General features: G+C 39.9%; 1 protein-coding gene across 3 annotated transcripts in view; it reads right to left on the bottom strand.

Moving 5' to 3' along the window:
- LOC124158877 (G protein-coupled receptor kinase 1) overlaps positions 1-18,747 on the bottom strand; it is an 801,258-nt gene that overhangs the window by 360,374 nt on the left and 422,137 nt on the right. The window lies entirely within an intron of this gene.

Below are 18,747 nucleotides of genomic sequence, written 5' to 3'. Positions count from 1 at the left end.
CGGCGGAATCATAAGGGATGAGTTTCCATTTACCGCCTCGACGAAGTCCCGCGCCAGGAGGCGAACATATCATCTCCTCACCAATATCCCTACCTTTACTTCCCTCTCTCTCTCTCTCTACACGATAGGTAAATCAAGAGAGCGGAGGACGAAATAGTGTGATACGAGCGTGAGAGTGACGTCGTTCAAAAGAATATGCTCCACTAGGAGAGGATCAGAGGTTCAAAACTCTATAAATGGAGGGTAAGATGGAAGATGGGACTTTATAGACCCAATCTCTCCGAATAAAGACGAACTATTATATTATGTATGTTATTATAAATGACAGAAAAGTCACTCACTCACGTATCTCACGGGAAGTCGTCGAACACTAATGTTCCTCTGTTTTAAATATTTCAAAACCTAAGGAGAATAAATCATTAAGTCCAAATAATATACTGTTTTGGCAATAAACAACGATAAATATAGCATTAAAGGTTATATTGACGAATATTAAAGTTTATCTAAAGAATTATAAGGTTTTACGATGATTGAGAATGATCAACAAATGTTTAGCGTATGCAACCCGCGTGCCACCAAAACTGTCTGACTAGGGTGGGGCGCGCTTACTCTTGGGGCCGTATTTCGGGAACCACTGGTCACAATTGGAAAATATTTTAGGAGGAGCATGCCAAATGTCCACTGTATCGTTAGTTACCATAGACAATCAGTTGAAAAATACCAGCGCCTTCTTATCACCATTCATATCCGAAAAACAGCCGAAAATACCAAAATATCTCAACTTTGAGTGCGATGCGGCACGTTTTCCCGTCATCCAATTGCAATCATATTTTACAGGATATGTTTTAACACCATTTGGCATAAAATGAGGGGGTGTCCCGAAAGAAATTCGAAAAATCGACAAATAAGGACCACCCTAATCTCACAACCAATATAGTCACAGCAGATTTAGAACTTATTTACAAGATTCTCACTTTACACGTGTCACTTTATTCCGGGATGCACTGCCCCGAATAGTTCTATTTTATCAATTTTAAAGTTTCACCCGGTTCTCATACCCTAATCCAATAGCCCATTCCCAGACTTTCACTAACTAAACGTTCGTTTTTCGTCCGCAGTACTCCTCTACTGAACTCGTTCCCTCCACACCATGACCCCCCTGCACTTTCAATGAAATCCTTTGTAAGCCTTTCCACTCTCCTACTAACTTCTTTCGGCGAATTTTTGTAGTCTTCCTTGTAAATTTGATCTTGTTTCTTGTAGTCATATTGCTTTAATGTCTTCAAATTCATGTCTTGTGACCTGGCTACTCTAAAATGGCTAAACATTCTGAGGCAGTTCAACCCAAGTGCATATACTACGTTTCGGAATAGAATGATGTATAGGTAATTAATTCAAGTGTATGTTTTAATTTATCGACACCCGGCACGACATTACTGGCAAAAAAATGAAGGACATAAGAAAGCTTAACATATTAGCCTATTTGACCCCTCACCGCATAAGCAATTCATTTCAATGGTTTGAGATAAAGGGTAAAATAAAATACCAAAGGTTTGTAAAAAAAATGGGGTAAGGAAATAAAACAAACTAGATGGATACAAACTTGAGTAGGAAGAGCAGTTTGGAAAGCACATTACGGATGAACGGCCACATTTCCTAGGAAATCATGGCAATAATAGCGTTAGTCAAGAAGTCAGGAAGTTAGCGTTAGTTAATAGGGCTTTCGCATATTAGAAAACACTGATGAGAGGATCGTTACGCAAGAGTGTTACGAAAAGGAGGAGTCTGATCTGAAGTGTTGCGCTTCAAAGAGCGAAAACACGGGCACCTAGAAAGAAGGAAGAGAAAAGGCTGAAGGCGTTTAAAACCGGGGAGTGGAGAAGAACGTGAAGCATGTGATGATGTGGGCGGATAGGAAGAGGAATCCCTGCGTATGGTGGGTGAGGAGAGGCAGCTTCTATAAGAGATAGGTAGAAAACAGAGTTTGAATGGAGCGAGTAACCAGCGGGGAGGGGAGGCTAATAGACGTGTCACAGGGTGAACGCGTAAGGAGTTACAAGAGAATGGGATTAGGCCAATAGAATATATATATAAGAATAGGAATAGGCCTTACCGGGTAGTGCATAAGTCCACATTGGAAGGGTAGACAAGCCGGAGTAATACGCAAATTGCTCCATGTTACTTTAACTGGTAGATTAGCTTTTGAAACAATAATTTTTTATGTAGGTTAAAAAACCTTTGGGCTATGACGCCGCGTCAATATTTGAGTGGCCCCAACGTTTTCCTATATAATCAGATTCCCTTTGAAAAAGCGACCAGCATCGGTTTGAAAACGTTGGGGTGACCCGAAAATTGACGCGGCGATATAGCCCAAATTTTTTTTCACTAACATGACGAGTACCTAAAAATGTTTTAACGAAAAATAATTTTTAATGGAAAAAAAGAACGCCTAAATACCTTAAATTATTTACGCTAATATTATATTGGCTTAAGGAACTTCTGAGAGGATCGTTATGCAAGAGTTTTAAGAAAAGGTTAGTGATGAGTTTGATACGGAGTGTAGCCCTCTACGGTGCGGAAACGTGGACACTGAGGAAAGAAGACGAGAGAAGATTGGAGGCATTCGAGATATGGGTATGGAGAATAATGGAGAGGGTGAAATGGACGGAGGAGAAAAGGAACGACGAAGTGCTGGACATGGTGGGTGAGGAGAGGCAGCTTTTAGATGAGGTACGGAGGCGACAGAAGGTATGGATGGGAGTAGTGCTTAGCGGGGAGGGGATGTTGAAAATGATGTTAGAGGGTAGAATGTTAGGGAGACGAGGGAGGGGAAAGAAAAGAATGAGATTTTTATATAGATTGAAAGGGAGTAGGCCTTAAAGTGAATTGAAGGTGGCAGTGCTGGAAGGAAAGGGAGTCTCCCAGATCACTTCTTGAATACTCCATGGAAACCTACCTTAATCGGTAGAATACTATGATAATAATTATGCTTAAATTATTACTTAAACGTTAAATGGTGGTTCCCGCGCATTAAAACGACCCAAGGGAGGTGCAACAGCATAAAATCACGCACCAAACTGTAGCCGTCACTACGGCACCAAACTTGTGATCAGTCAAGCGTTCTCGTCGCTCACGGGTTTCAACGGGGATTCGCGTGCAGCACGCTAGCGTCTCTCCACGGAATGGCAGACGTCCATCACCCGTCTCAACAGTTCCTCGCGTGATGCACGCAAACACGTCACGCGGCTTCCAGCTTAAGGGGCCGTGCGATCACGCTCGTGAAGTGCAAATATCATTCAGCCTCCCACCTCATGATATGATTGGACAGTGCATGAGTGATGGTATATTTAATCATATTTTGTATTTCTGACATTTTTAGCGGCTGCTTTTTTATTTTTGCCAGAGATTCCAACGGAAACAGCAATTCACAAAACGTATCAAGGGATTAATTTAATTTTAGCGGTAGGGACTGAAGTTATTTCAGATGCTTGAGAAGATGGTGTCAAATTTGCGTGAAAGACGTTTTGATTGGAAGTGTTCACAAGAAAAAAAATTAAAATATTTTTAAAATCACGAAGTATTTACAGGCGCAATCAGCGAGAGTTAAGGTCCCTAACCCAGAGTTAACTGGGAGAAAATACATAGCAGGTCCAAATTCAATTACTAAAAATATTAGAGCCATTGGTTAAAAATAACTTAAATGTAATTTGCGTGAAAGACTAATTGATGAATAAGTGTTGTACAGGAAAAGTATGAAAAAATGTTTTTAAAGGACTCAGTAGTAGGAAGCTTCATCAGTGAGAGTAAAGGTCCTTACCCCAGAGTCAAAATAGGAGAAAAGAAATAGGTAGACAAATTCAATAACTAAACAATTTGGTTGGTTCCAAATACCTTATAGAGACGAGGATGAGGGGATTCATGTCATAGATTAATTAAATAAAGCAGCCCTTCAGCAAAAGAAAGAATACCTACATTAAACGGACAAAAATGATGGATTTGGCAATTTTAGCATGTTAATTATTTGTAACCAAACGAAATGCGAGTAGCCAAATGATTTCTGAGAAAATAATATTACAAAGTACCATATCTTGGACATTTTAATTATCTTTTCTGAATACTCTTCTTGATTAGAAATATATTATTTATGAATATAGTTACCTTGAGCAACTAAAAAATAAATGGTTTGTGAGGTTACTTTGCGGCATCGCGACATGATAGATTAAACCATAAGCTCTGTTGTATTCCACACAATATTCATTAAAAGACTCGACCGGTTTTAAATTTTATCTATCAGATACATACTCATATTATACATCACATACATTACCTTTCAATGCTATTCCTCGCAATGACAAACATTACACTGCAAAATATTGGAAATAAAAATGCCGCGGACATTTTTGAAAGCTGATTAAAATGTGACCAATGAAGTGGCAACAGTTTGGGGGGCGGGGGTTTCAAGCCTAATTTCACCCGATCCCACGTGGGAGAAAGGAGTGTCCCGGCAAGTATCACATAATATTTTATCCGCAAGAAACAGTGTAAAACTGCTCTCTGCGTAATCTTCAATACTAATCTTAGATAAAAATTACTAAACAAATTGTTTTTTTAATCCAACGCAATGAAGAGTAAAGAATGATCGCAGAATTTCCCGGCGGATAGAATTGTGGAAGGTTACTCAGGAATTCTACCGGGTGAGGTTCGCCAACTCCATCTCGGTTGACGTTTCGATATACGAGTTGTCCATCGTCATCAGGGAATGATGCCACGGCAATGAAGTGTAGATTACTCGTATGTACACTGAAAATACGCATTTGGATTTACAATGATAATACGGAACAACGTCACGAGAGGTGTGAGGGAGGGGGAGGGGTTTTGATGTTTGGATTTTACTTATTTATAGTATAATCTTCCAAAATCTTTGGTACATTAAAGTATGGTTTCGCTAGTAGTGGCCCCTGGTCACTTTCATAGCGGCGAGGGTTTTTCCCTATTCCGCCCTTCCATCCCTATCCCTATCCTGGAGGCGTCGCGACGCTTCACGGCAATGAAGTGTAGATTATTACGTATCAACACTGATAATACTGAGGAAAGAAGACGAAAGAAGATTGGAGGCATTCGAGATGTGGGTATGGAGAAGAATGGAGAGGGTGAAATTGACGGAGGGGGAAAGGAACGACGAAGTGTTGGATATGGTTAACGAGGAGAGGCAGCTTTTAGATGAGATACGGAGGACACAATGTATGGATGGAGTGAATACTTAGCGAGGAGGGGATGTTGAAAATAGTGTTAGAGGGTAGAATGTTAGGGAAACGAGGGAGGGGAAGGAAAAGAGTGGGATTTTCAGATAGATTGAAAGGGAGTAGGCCTTACAGTGAAATGAAGAAGGCAGCGCTGGAAGGAAAGACAGGCTCCCAAATCACTTCTTTAGTACTCCATGGAAACCTACCTTAATCGGTAGAATACTATACTTAATTAACACTGATAATACGCATTTGAAACAATGTCACGTGATATTTGAGGTCGGGGGTCGAACCAAATCTCACGATATCTCCTTTAGGGGGCAGGAGGGGGTCCACGAATCGCCAAAATCACCTTACCTAATCAATGTACGCCATACACCTAAAGAGGGAGAAATTTGGCTTCGGGCGAATGAGGTCGCTTAATCTGTCCCTGTCACCGACCGAGGAGACGGGACCGGGCAAGTGGATTAAAGGTGACGGAGATGGCTGGGTGGATAAAGCAGCGAAGGGGCATATGCATGGGTCTTCACACGCAGCTACCACCCTCGTACGAGTGATTCTCGGGGTCGTTTCCGCATGAAAAATCACACACGCCAGCAAACACGATCTATCAGTCGATGGAGAGGCACCTTCTTTCGCAGAAACGAAGATTCCGAAGACCGAACGAGAGGATCTATATCGATGAGGCACGTAGAACGTGCTCGGAGTACGAAAGCAGGTATCGCCTTATACTCGGGTTAAAGCACTAGATTATTCAAAGTCACAGCATACCATACATATCGGTTCGCGGAAAAGAAACATTCCCCACGGAAATATATTTTCTTCCGCTTCCTGAATTCGAGTACCTTCCTTCCTTAAGGTCCTGGGCCGGATGCGTACATTTCAATCGCTCAAAATGCATTTTGGGAAACAGAATCGATATCACGCTCAAATAATTACCTACACCGATTTTTATAAAACTTATATGACGCTGAAGAGCCATGAATACATAGAAAAGAATTCAAGTTATTATTTGTGTAAATAATGAAGCCAAAGCCTTAAAAATGGCTTCATTTACGCTTTATTTATTTATTTCAAAAGCCCACATACAGCAATTATTGCCAATTTACAGTGGCGCAATAACAAGATAGTAAATAATATATAACAAGAAACAAAGTATATATAATTTTACAGGAGTCACATCAACCTAAAATGAGCCGAGAATCAAGTACATACATAAAATATATAACGAGAATCAAACCTCGAAATTAAAGAACACAAGTATATAAAGCTAAAGAAAATTGTAGCAATGGTAAGAAATGGGAAGTGTTGCTTTGATGTTCAGAGAGGTAAGATATAGCCAGGTTAGTAAAGACTTTCGGGGACAGGGAAAATGGATCAATACTCGAAGGAAGAGAATTAAGAAGTGAGGGAAGAACATAACGATCCCCACACCAGATCTTCCGCAATAATGAATGTCTCCTTGGTAACACATAACCTGTAACAGCATATCTTCCTGATGTGGGCAAACTTTTATCGAGATTACGACCGGGTTAAATACTCGTTTTTACCCCTGAAGACGAATCCCGAGTCGGAGCTCGAAACGCTGACTGAAATGGAGAATTTAACCAGGTAGGAATTCCGAGAAAAGTTTACCCACAGTATTCGCGGGGTAAGCATCAAAGCTTGTCTTCCTGATATCCTTACTGCTGTCTCCGTTATCCCCCAACGTTCCCCGCAAATTAATATATGTGTCAATACCAGACATAATTTCCTCGACAATCCAACGACGATTTACTGAAATCATTAAAGTACATGAATACACACACACATTTCAGATGAGACCCTAAAAATTATTATTATTATTATTGCTCTTTCTGTTGAGGTACATTTAAACGAAAACATTCCCGAATCATGTTAGCTTGAACACCTTCCATATTCAACTCTCTTTCGTCCACAATAAAGAATATTCCCTTCCATTCTACCAAAAGCAAATTCATTGTTGTGCTCTGATGATCAGGGAATTAGGTAAATATCTCTTAAATTAGCAAATTGGGAAATTATGCAATGCTGAAACCGTCCAAAAAAGTTAACGCCATTGAGATTTTCGAGAAATTCAGAAACACTCTTCAACCACACGCTATTTATCATTGAAAGAAAAAAACCTCGCTATTTCATTTGAAAATACTCTAGTTCCAGGTTAAAGAGCAATACTGTAGCTGTAATATGGAAAAAGAGACCGGAGTGATGTTTGAATACATTTAATAGGGAAGTTACCCGGATAGGTAATAAATAAATTAAGATAATAAAAAAGGCAAGAAATCAGAGATACGAAAAATTCTGTTCGTTGAGTCAAATTTTCCACACGAATAACACTCATGTGACTGCCACACATTTTCTAAAGAAATGCCAACGCATATAATACATCCATATCCTTATAAATCCATACTCTAATTCAGACTATTGGAACAAAATTATAAAGTAGCTAGAGGAAAAACAAAATAAGTTTTCTAACGTAGAGAGGAGCTTCTACGAACATGAATTATTCTTTACTTGGTCGTCAAAATATTTTTTACCAAATAAACGGAAACACTTCTACACCAAATATGAATATCAATTAAGCCACCTTTTGTCTAGAAGTGACTTATGTACCTTAGACTATAATATCCATGACTTAGAATACGCATCCAAAACAGACAGTTGTACTGGAGAAGTTAAAATAAAATGTCACATCTTAAACAAAAGCTGCATCCTTCCCGTAGCTGTAGTATCAATGACAGACTTTCGTCAACGAACATTCACTACGTGATAAATTACATACACCGAGGGAATGAGATACTGCGAAAATCGCATTTCCAATATTTGATGGGTAGCTTATTTTATGAGAGGAACAAAAAGAAAAATATTGACAAGAATGAAGTGAATATTACCGGCACTGACTCATCTTGTGTAAGTAATGGATATTTGGTCTCGACGACGAGGTACTTTAGAAATGAGGACTCGGTTGGGCAAGGAGCAAAGACTTCCGAGAGGAATTAAACGCAGAAGAGAGTTCCCTGGCAGAGAGCCAATGGAAAGGGGAGATAGCTCTACCACGACATTAATTCCAGAGGGCAAAAAGATTGGAGGATTTAAGTTGTCAGCTACTATCCCGATATCGCACGTTACAGTCACTAGAAAAAAATGTAAATAAAAATGTGCAGTCTCCCTAAAGCTGATGAGGTAAACAAATTGGGAATTACATTCGTAAAAAAATAGACTTAAAAATCAAATTACAAGATATATAGGCACATACGAGCAAGACGATTGATACTTAGCGAACGCAGCGGAAGAAAATTATGTACGAAATACAAAATAAATACGAAATGAAAGACAATATGAAACAAGTTCTTGTGATTTTTTCCCTAAAAAATATACGCATACAAATTTTCCCGAATTTGAGCGGGATCTTATCTCAGCGTCTCCTGATTGGTCGGCCGCGACCTATCACATGACGCTAAGAGAAGATACCGCTCAATTCCCGTAGAAAATAAAGCGGTAATTGTCAAAAGAGTGGCAGCGGGATACTTTAAACCCTGAAGACGATGAGCTCGAAAACTCGAAACGCTGGAGGGAGATATTGAAAATCTCACTCGGTGTAAAACCCGAGAGATCCTATACAATAAAACTCCTATTCTCCCTCAATGATTTCTCATGGGGGTCACTCTATATTTACGGATGAAAATGATCTCACTCGGAGAGCTATTAGTCGGATTATTATTATTATTATTACGCACTTTCTCAGCTGATTAAAACCAGCTGGAAATATTCACCTATCCCAAGGTCAATTTAGGATTAGGCTCGGATGTTAAGGTAGAGAATTCACCCTATCCTACACTGCCCGATCATGCCCGACCCAGAAATCTTCTCACGATCTGGCAGGTCTGTAGTAAAACAGCTGTTTGCCCGAGGTTAATCAGTTGTTTTTTAATGCCCAGGTCTTCGACTTCTTTTTTGAATCTTTTAGACAAGACTCCCTCCGCAGAGATTATCAGTGGGTGTATACTGACGTCTTTCAACTTCCAAATATTTTTTATTTCACCGGCCAAATTCTGATATTTTTGTGTTTTCTCTCTTTCCGTAGACTCAACATTGTGATTTAGTGGCACTGCTACATCGACTATGTTTGCTCTTTGCTGTAATTTGTGGATCAATAAAATATCAGGCCTATTGTAATCTATGGTTTTATCTGTAAGTATCGGTCTATCCCAGTATAAAATGTGTGTATCTGTCTCTAGTATGGCGGGTGGATGGTATTTGTAATATGGTGGAGTATTTTTTAAAATTCCGTAGGTAGTTGCTAGGTTTTGGTGGATAATTTTGGCCAACTGGTCGTGCCTATTGAGATAGTCATTACCAGCAATTATTATTATTATCCTTTAATTTTCTTCAGTTTTTACTGAGTTGTTTTAGTGTAAAGAGCACGGGTTCTCACCAAGGTAACTCTTTACAGTTGAATTACGTTGAGAAATTTTCTCGTGATATGACAGGTTGAAATTATTAGCCTTTTGCAATTTGATGTATGTACTTGGATCGAGGTTGAGTATTTTGAAACTATTTTGTACATGTTTTGGGATGATACCGATAGCTGAGGTGACAATTGGAGCTATATAAACCTGTTCCATATTCCATATTCTTTTTATTTCTATTGCCAATTCTAGGTACTTATTTATTTTTCCTGCAATTGTCTTTTCGATGCTATGCGACAGTGGCATCGTAATATCAACTATGTAGCAGGTTCTATATTTCTTATCAATCAACATTATATCTGGTCTATTATTAACTATAGTTTTATCTATTTGAATAGGCGAATCGTAGTAAATTTTAAATGCGCTGTTTTCAAGCAGTGTTTCGGGGTGGTATTCATAGTATGGGGACTTGGTATCTATTAACTTGTTTTGGTAGGCCAGTTTTTGGTGGACAATTTTTGCAACTTGATTATGTCTACTTAAATATTCTGAATTAGTTATTATTATCATTATTGTGTATCAGACGGTCAGTGAGTGCTCGGCAGTGAATTTTATAGAAAATAAATTTCGTTCCTCCATTCCAAAAGATTTATGAACGTCCCTTACTTATGAGCTAGTATGATGTCCCGGAAGGAGAAGGAGGTACCCATGACCTCTGGATTAAAACGCTCATCCACCCACGGAGCACGCGTTCCACCCTAAGAGACCACGCGTGGGAAGCTCACGCGTCATCAGGCACGCACGCACGCATTCCACCCACCCACCTCCACGTCATAATTCCCCCACTCCAAAACCCTACCTCCCCCACACAGCGATTCCTACATTATGCTTTGAACTTTTTCCGATAATCGAAATAAATTAACTTACATCGTTTGCGCCATTTGAACGAAAAAAATCGCCAACAGTGGCGGATACAGATAGCGGGGGCGGGAGACGCGCGCCCCTCCCTTGCGGATCCACCCGTATTGCCAAGCATTGCAGAACCACAATTGTGGCTTTCTATAACATAAGATGGCATTGTCTTTTACATGTGTATAATCACTTTAATTAAAATTTTCTTCTACTCTGCCTGTGACTTGATCATTTTTTATTGCGATAAAAGTAAAGGCAACTCAAGATATCAATTGCGCCCTGCCCCCTTGAGTGTTTTCTGTATCCGCTACTGATCGCTAATCGCCATAAAAATATAACTTGTCTCCTGAGGTCCGTTTCTCATGGACGCGGACGGTCCGCGTTCCGCGCTACGCGCGCGGGGCACGGAGAGCGGTCGTCGTTGTTCACGTAGTCGCGGACGAAATCCGTCTGCCGTGTGTAGCTTGCCAAGGTATCGTAGAGGAACGTCATACTGCATAGTGCAATTCAAACAATTGCTCTATACCTGGTTTGACAAAACGGTTGAAAGGCACCCGTCAAAGGAGGTTTTGGGTGCACCTTATTGCGGCACGAAGAACATTAAAAGCCGCTTTAGTGACCATATTTACTGAACTACGCCCTGATGAATACAATTTTTTCAATTGTTTTCTCAGTGTCAATTTCACTATCCAACGAATTGATCGATGGGTTTTTTCTTTTTTTTTAGGAAAATCCACCAAAATCGTTGGCATATTAAATGCTGATGCAAAGTTTCGCTATTTTGTGGGCCCTTATCGCTTCTATAGCGGTGAGGTGTTTACCCCGTCCCATCCCTTCCAACCCTACCCCTATCCCAGAGGCGTCGACGGGCTCCTATCGCGTCGGCGCCTCTTTCCTTGTTCCTTCCCATCCAAACCCCTTCCGCGAGAGCGCGGGTGTATGAGTCTCTGACTTGGTTCCCGGCCCCGGTGCGTTCTAACCCACAGAGGACCCACCTTGGTGTCCTGATTCTCAGTCAATTTCACCATCCATGGCGAAGAGACGCACTCTCACTGTTATCCCCAAGCTCGCTCTAGTTCTAATGACAAATTTGCTTGGTCCGCATCAGCCGTCCTCGTTCATGTGTGAGCACAAACATGCCTCTGTTGCCGGTCCGCGCGCGGATGAACCGGGGGCGGAGGGGGAACGCGGATGACTCCTCCGCGTGCGGACTGTCCGCACTCATGCGTAAGCTTCCATTTACATCAATGGAACCTTGTCCGCGTCCACTTGCAACGGACCTCCAAACCCAGACCTCCCAAATTCTGGTCAGGCCTGCTATGAATTAGTGCAAAAAGACTTTCATCCTAATTGAATTTCAGAAAGGGAATATTTCCTAATATGAAGATATCTCGGGGAGGTAAATGCTCACACCTAATCGGTATTTCTGAACTCCGCGGTTTAATCCCGTCTAGGCCAATTTTTTTTACGGCTGCATTTAACCTAAATTGAACAAGTGCACGAACAAAATATACTTGTTTCATACAGAAATTTTTAGAAATAAATAGTAAGAATGTTACAATACTAAGTATTTTTATTTTTTTAATACCTTAAGAAATGAAAGACCAAATATACAAAAACAGCTAAAATCGCTAAAATACCCGCATATATATGCACGGGACAATAGATTTCTATCCCGAAAACAATCGCTTCTCACACCACTGAACAATTCACATCCTGAAGACAATCCGCGCACATTACGGTGAGGCGTACTTCCACGATCATTCCTAAAATCAAGCCAGTAAGGGTCTTAAAACGCTGGGAAAAAGGCCAAAGAATTGTAGAACCGGCCTCAAAAGAGGAACCCTCCGAGGTCAAAAATTATTTCCCACGACGGATTTATTTTTTCGGTACAATTATATTTCGACACATCAATGTCTTCATTTGGCACATAATATTCTCAAATCTCTAACGTGGTCAATTGATTGATTAAAATGGCCTATTCAAATGTGCACCTGGATGTCAACGAAAAGCACGATAAAAATAAAGATGAAATCAATTGGCATTACTTATTTTGGAAGGTTCATAGGTAACGCCACAACGATGGAACTTCATTCCCACGGCTGCAAAAGAAGCCCAAGGGTATAAAGATTTGAGGATATCGAAAGTAGCTAACACTTAAAAATTTCAAAAGGGGGCTGAAGAATGACTTTAAATCCTCTGGACACGGAAATCAAAATCTCATTTGGATGACTTCACGCAGGTAGCGTCAAATCCGACAGATCTCACTAACGATTCTGATTCTCATTCTTCTCATTAAAAAAATTTCCTTGACTGTAGTTGAACACGTAGTGGATTGGATTGGAAAAGAAATATTCCAGAATTTTCACGCTCGGACTGGCAATGGGCCGTTTGATTAACAGCGAGAAATGAAATTCTTTGATTTAAAAAGTAGCGTGAAATAAACTCGGGAAGAAAAGTGAGAACCCGAAAGAAAAAGGGATAAATCCACGCGAGTATGAAGAGGGATTCTTCCACGAAACGCCTCAGCTCATGACACGTCTGGGAATCAAAGGGCGATGGAAATTCGAGTGGTCAAAGGTAGGAAGGAAAGGAAAGGAAGCCGAAATGGATGCGAGATACAACAAGAAAAGTGAACGAAGATAAAACTAGATAATCTAGAGAATTAAGCAACGAAAAATGACATTACATCCCTTATACACATACTGTCCTGCAAGCCAACTTAATCGGAATTATTCCGATCAGTTTTCATCCCGGTTGGCTAAAAGCGCGAACGGAATCTTTCGTGCTAGAAATTTTTTTCTAACGACAATTTGAGCCTTTGTAGTGTGTCAACAGAGGTAAGGTTTTCAAAGGACAATTTCCAATCGCGTTGCAACCACTCAAAAACAACTGTTCAGGATGTGAACCGATCGAAATAATGCCCATTAGTATCAAGCATGTCTCCTCAGCCGTTAATCTGTGAAAGAAAGCAAAAGAAAAATTGGAAAGAGCTTTGCGAAAACTTTGAATGCCTCAATTAGACAAGAAGTTATCAAAGCTCTTCATCGTTCGCGGAAAACATGGATTTCTTTACCCATCAGTTCGGAAAATTGTGGATTTAATTTGCATAATTCGATCCTAATATTTCTAAGTGAACACTTATTCCAGCTCCAAGTGCCGTAGCGCCATAGTGATGCAATTGGTTCTATTTGAAACTGGTTGTTTCAGGTGAGATGTGGTTAAACCCATCAATTATACATGAAAGAGATCTTGCAAGGTCTACAGCAAAACTTTATTCCTAACACGACGCGTTTCCATGATTTCGATCATTTTTAAGAGTGCGTTTAATGATTTTTTACGACCATTAATGCCGATGGTATTTCGAGAGGGGCATAAGGATTAGGGTCGGGATAGTACAGGGTGGTGATGACTCCTTCACTGCGACATATTCCCTTGGGTCTACAGCGGAGGTCCTGGGACAAAGGACACCGGGAGAAATACGGTAAGTGAACTTGCAATATCTTTTTAATTTATAATTCGATTTGACTTCGTTTACGGCATTAATTTATTAAGAGCTAAAAATAAATTGCCCAGTGACGTATGTACCTAAAATTCATTTTTAATAATGATTCTTATGTAGAATGAAATTTATATCCGTTGCCAAAAAAACTGGTATCGAAGATTAAAAAAACTAAATACTTCGGTATTTATAGCTGAAAATAAGAAAGAACAACCTCATTATATCCAAAAATCTTTCTTCGCGATATGGTTAACTGGCACACAAAATATGGGATACCAACGGCTCCATGGTTTTAGAATTGCAAAATGAGTTTCCAAAAACTTTAACGCTTCCTACCGCGCTCTAAACCATTTTCCAATAGTTCCTTCTTTCTTGAATAAGGAATTTGAAGTAAAAACGGAAAAATTAAAACTACGAGTTTTACGGAGATTTCTCACGAGTTCCCAAGTAGCAATTCAAACGAATCACAGTCTGGATCTCCCATTTTAACGTTAACAGGCACGTTGATCAACTTAATTCCGCCAGCGCAGGAAGATCTCAAATCTAAGATCGTGTGAATTCACCCATTCCATTTCATAGGCAAAAGTTTCAGCACTTCATTGGACTACTCTTTCCTGAGAACTTTAATGACTAGATCAGCACATAATTTACGTTAATACCCTCGGGCACCCCAAATACTACTCCAATCCAGATTGTTCCGTCACTTAGCAGCTTTAAAATCGATATTACGGTATATCGCATACGAGATCTAAAAATAAAATTTTCCAAACCATTCAAAGATTAAGTAGTGGTGCTTTTCTGAAGTGGTTCATGCCATGATACCGATGACAATAAATAATTTTGACAGTGGAAACGGAATTCATTATAATTTCAATACCATATTGACGTCCAGCAACGCAAGAGAATTTCTTATACCCTGAAGATACTGGCGAGATTGACAGAAAAGCTGCCGTCCACAGACTACATACAAACAGTGCGTTGAAAGACCAGGAAACATGATAGCATCAGCCATTTACCGTGGAATAATTCAAAATTAAGTCCACTGAAATCAATTCCATGATTAATGCGCGGTTTATGCTGCAATTGAAGAATTATTTCATTAATATGCTATGGTTATTTTCGTTTTTTTTTAGTAGTGGCTAAACGATGTAATCCATACATATTGACTAGTTCCCACATTAACTTCAATATGGCTGATTGAATTACTACCAGATAATATGCGAGAATGTTCTTTTATACACCCTAAATATTCGAAAATTAAGCTTACAAAGTACTCTAAAGTGCTACAATCCGGTTAAAACAAGAAACGGCGATATCTGAAACTAAAATTACATATTATGGAATAAATCATGGTTTATTAAAAATATCTCCGTCACGCACCCATTTAGATAGCAGGGACGAATGCGTGCAATGTAATGCATACAAATGCACATTGTATTCTCCATCCGTTGCATAGAAACACATGTGGTGAGAGAGAAACACGAAGAAAGCAGATTTATAAAAACGGACAGGATAAAATACATTTTCAGACGTGCGTTCAGAGTGACATCTTTCACGACTGCATATGCGCAGGAACGCAAATGGTGGATTAGGGTTGGACCGTTGCCAGTAGAAACGGAAAGGTGTACGTGCTCGCTCTGAGTACAGGGCAGACGGTCACGTGACGGGTGAATAAGCCCACGAGAGTACCCAAGTCCTGCAATCGAAGGGACAACACAGAGGAGGTCCCAGTCCGTCCTGTATAAGCGTGCTTTAAGTTGCAATAGGGTGGTTTCCTATTATTTTTTTTATTGCCGAAAATCGAAAGATTATTACTCCTGGAGTACGTATTTCACGCTTTTAGATTTTTAAATGACGATATCTATTTTCCGCGATTAAATGAAAAGTGAAAAATTTCAAGCGCGCGAAAACGCGACGCGTAAGTAGGAATGATGAGAAAAAGTCCGTGCGACGCATTTCTGGTTCCCCCTCCCGCCTTGTGAGGTGACCTTGATCGAGGCTCTGAGCGCTGATAGGACGCAGGATGCTAGCGGGTAGCTGAGTACCTTGCTGGCTGGTAGCGCTTGGCTTAAAAAAGGTTTATTAATACCTTATCAAACGAAGAAAACTTTCCGACCTAAGGCAACTTTAATAGATGATCATTAAGAGATGTTTCCCTGAGCTCTGTGCCTCATGCATGTATTGGTAACCTCAGACGATGAATAACTCCTATCCTCTCGTGTAGAAACTAGGTCCCTGTGACGTCACGTGGAGTGGAATCGCATGGGCGCCAATCTGGCCTTTTTCAAATGCGGTTAAAATTGACCATTGCCGTTCGTCTAAACTGGGATTTGTAAAACCAAATAATTTGTATATATAATGAATACACTAATGGTGGGTAACGAATCGCAATCAATGCCTTTCGTTTTCTTTGATGAAGGAAACTACCCTATTTCACGCGCAATTCAATTAGTTTTAAATGTTCGTAGCGCGGCAATGAGAGCACGGCGATCCATTTATTCTTAATTTTTGCCATTTCAATATCCGGGGGTTCGGGTTGGTGTGGTTGCTAGAGTGTTGGCTTCATTCATTATTTAAAAAATTGAGACTGATAAAATACCGAGCTAAAATTTCCAAATTTGATAAGCAGATAATTGTTGACCACGATCAGCTCTGTATTCTCAGAAAATTTCAAGATTATTGTGCACGTTTTAGCGAAGTAATCGATTACCAATAAAGACAAGTATAGCGGCAGCTAAGCGTCCTCCAAAATGAAGCTGTTGAGAACACCACTTCAAGATTGGTTCAACCACTTCTCTATATATAGCGATCGTTGATTCGCTGTCTCCGACACGAAACTCAGAGGAACAGTACCACGGCGTGGCGACACGGAGACGAAGCATGAGGGGTTCAGAACGGAAGGGGCAAGTAATCTCACCCGTGACTGGGGACAAACGACGGGGTGAAGGGGGAATAGCCAATCAATTGGAGCCTGACATGGACGTGATAGAATCAATTCCCGGATGCCAACTGCAAGTACGCAACAACGACCTTATTCGCCTGATTTAACAAAACAAATCAAGCTTCACATCATCTCCAATTTAACTAGCGATGCATGCCAGTGCACAGAAGCGATGGCGAAGTTTTACCTCATTATCGACATAATGTCAATCACGGGTAAGCAAGATAACCAGAAAATAAGTAGTGCATTATATACGGTGAAAAAAATTAGACGACTGCCAAAATAACGACGTGCTAAAAATTTCATACAATATAGAACCAATAATTTGTACCCCATGCCTAGCCATTAGAAATGTTAAAGTAATAAGAAAGTATAAAGAACAAATTATAAAAATTAAAAAATGCAATATTCCACGCAATAAACATTATAATACTATTATTCCACGACACCGTGGCCATAATAATAATAATAATAATTTTATAATAAAAATAATACTTGAAATATGCATACTCATACCGGATAATATGAAACTAATTTTCACCCTTGAACTTCAATCAAGAATATAATATGTTAGAATCTAAGGACCTCATTCAACAAACTAACAATCTTGAGTCCTCGTATTTTAGATACTAACTTCAACTCAACTAACCTGAGTTGGGAGTAATTGTGATAAAATTAAAAAGGTAATACGTTCTTGTCACTCACAGTCTCCTGCGCATAAAAAACTATCATTACTGAAGAACAATATCATTGGTGGAAGTACTTCTGTGCACGATACGACACTATTAATTTTCTACTGGACTGTCTTCTCAACGCCGGTTGTCCCACACTTTCTAAAACACCACTCACATGATTGTCGGGCTACCGTTGGTGGCTTCATCTAGTCAGCGTTGGCTCAATAAGCACCCTTCTTTAACTACGATAGAACGGCTAATCGTCCTAAGGTGACTGCATAGAGAAGTGCGCCCACACTGGCGCACAGCAAAACAGGTGAGTGGCGATTAAGCCAAATTTAGCTTAGCGTAGACTCCCTCAGCAACCTATGATGCCAATAACTCTAACGAAATATAGGGGAGCCCGGGGCAGAATGGGGTATCAAGTTCAAAGCATTAAAAAACAAGCTCACAACAGTTCAATAAAATTACCTCACATCTTTTACAGACCTTTTGAAATGCATTGAACACAAATAAACAATAATATAGAGGTAAAAATCTTTATTATACATTTTCGCACGAGAGAAAAAAAATTATTTCATTTGCCCCGTTCTGCCTCCGGGTACAACACGGAATGGGGTAGTGCAAATATTGTGCGAAAACACAAGTTAAATGTGTGAAACAAAATAAAAAACTCAAATAGTATGTTCTTGTCTTTTAATTTGAATGAAATATTAGATGTGGTAGGTACACTTTTACATTGTATTTTTGAAGCATAATCATAGCATTCACTTACAAGTACAGAATAATCTGCTTCGCTATCCACTCCTGCACACGAGTTGTGAGTCCATTTCTTACAAATGGATCTAGCAACCCAGCCCTCAACTGATTTTGAATGAAAATCGTCGCAGTATAAACATAGAGTTGTCTCTTCATCCCATTATTCCTTTTTCCATTTTTCTTATTTCCCCGTTCCGCCCCACCAGTTCTGCCTCAAGAACACGTTTACCATTACCTAGGAACTGACGCCCAAAAATAGCGTTCAGTCAGACGTTCTTCTATAAAAAAA

Source organism: Ischnura elegans, chromosome 5, assembly GCF_921293095.1.
Source record: "Ischnura elegans chromosome 5, ioIscEleg1.1, whole genome shotgun sequence".
Taxonomy (NCBI): domain Eukaryota; kingdom Metazoa; phylum Arthropoda; class Insecta; order Odonata; family Coenagrionidae; genus Ischnura; species Ischnura elegans.
Note: the sequence above shows the minus strand (reverse complement) of the source record. Positions and strands in the feature narration are given on the sequence as shown.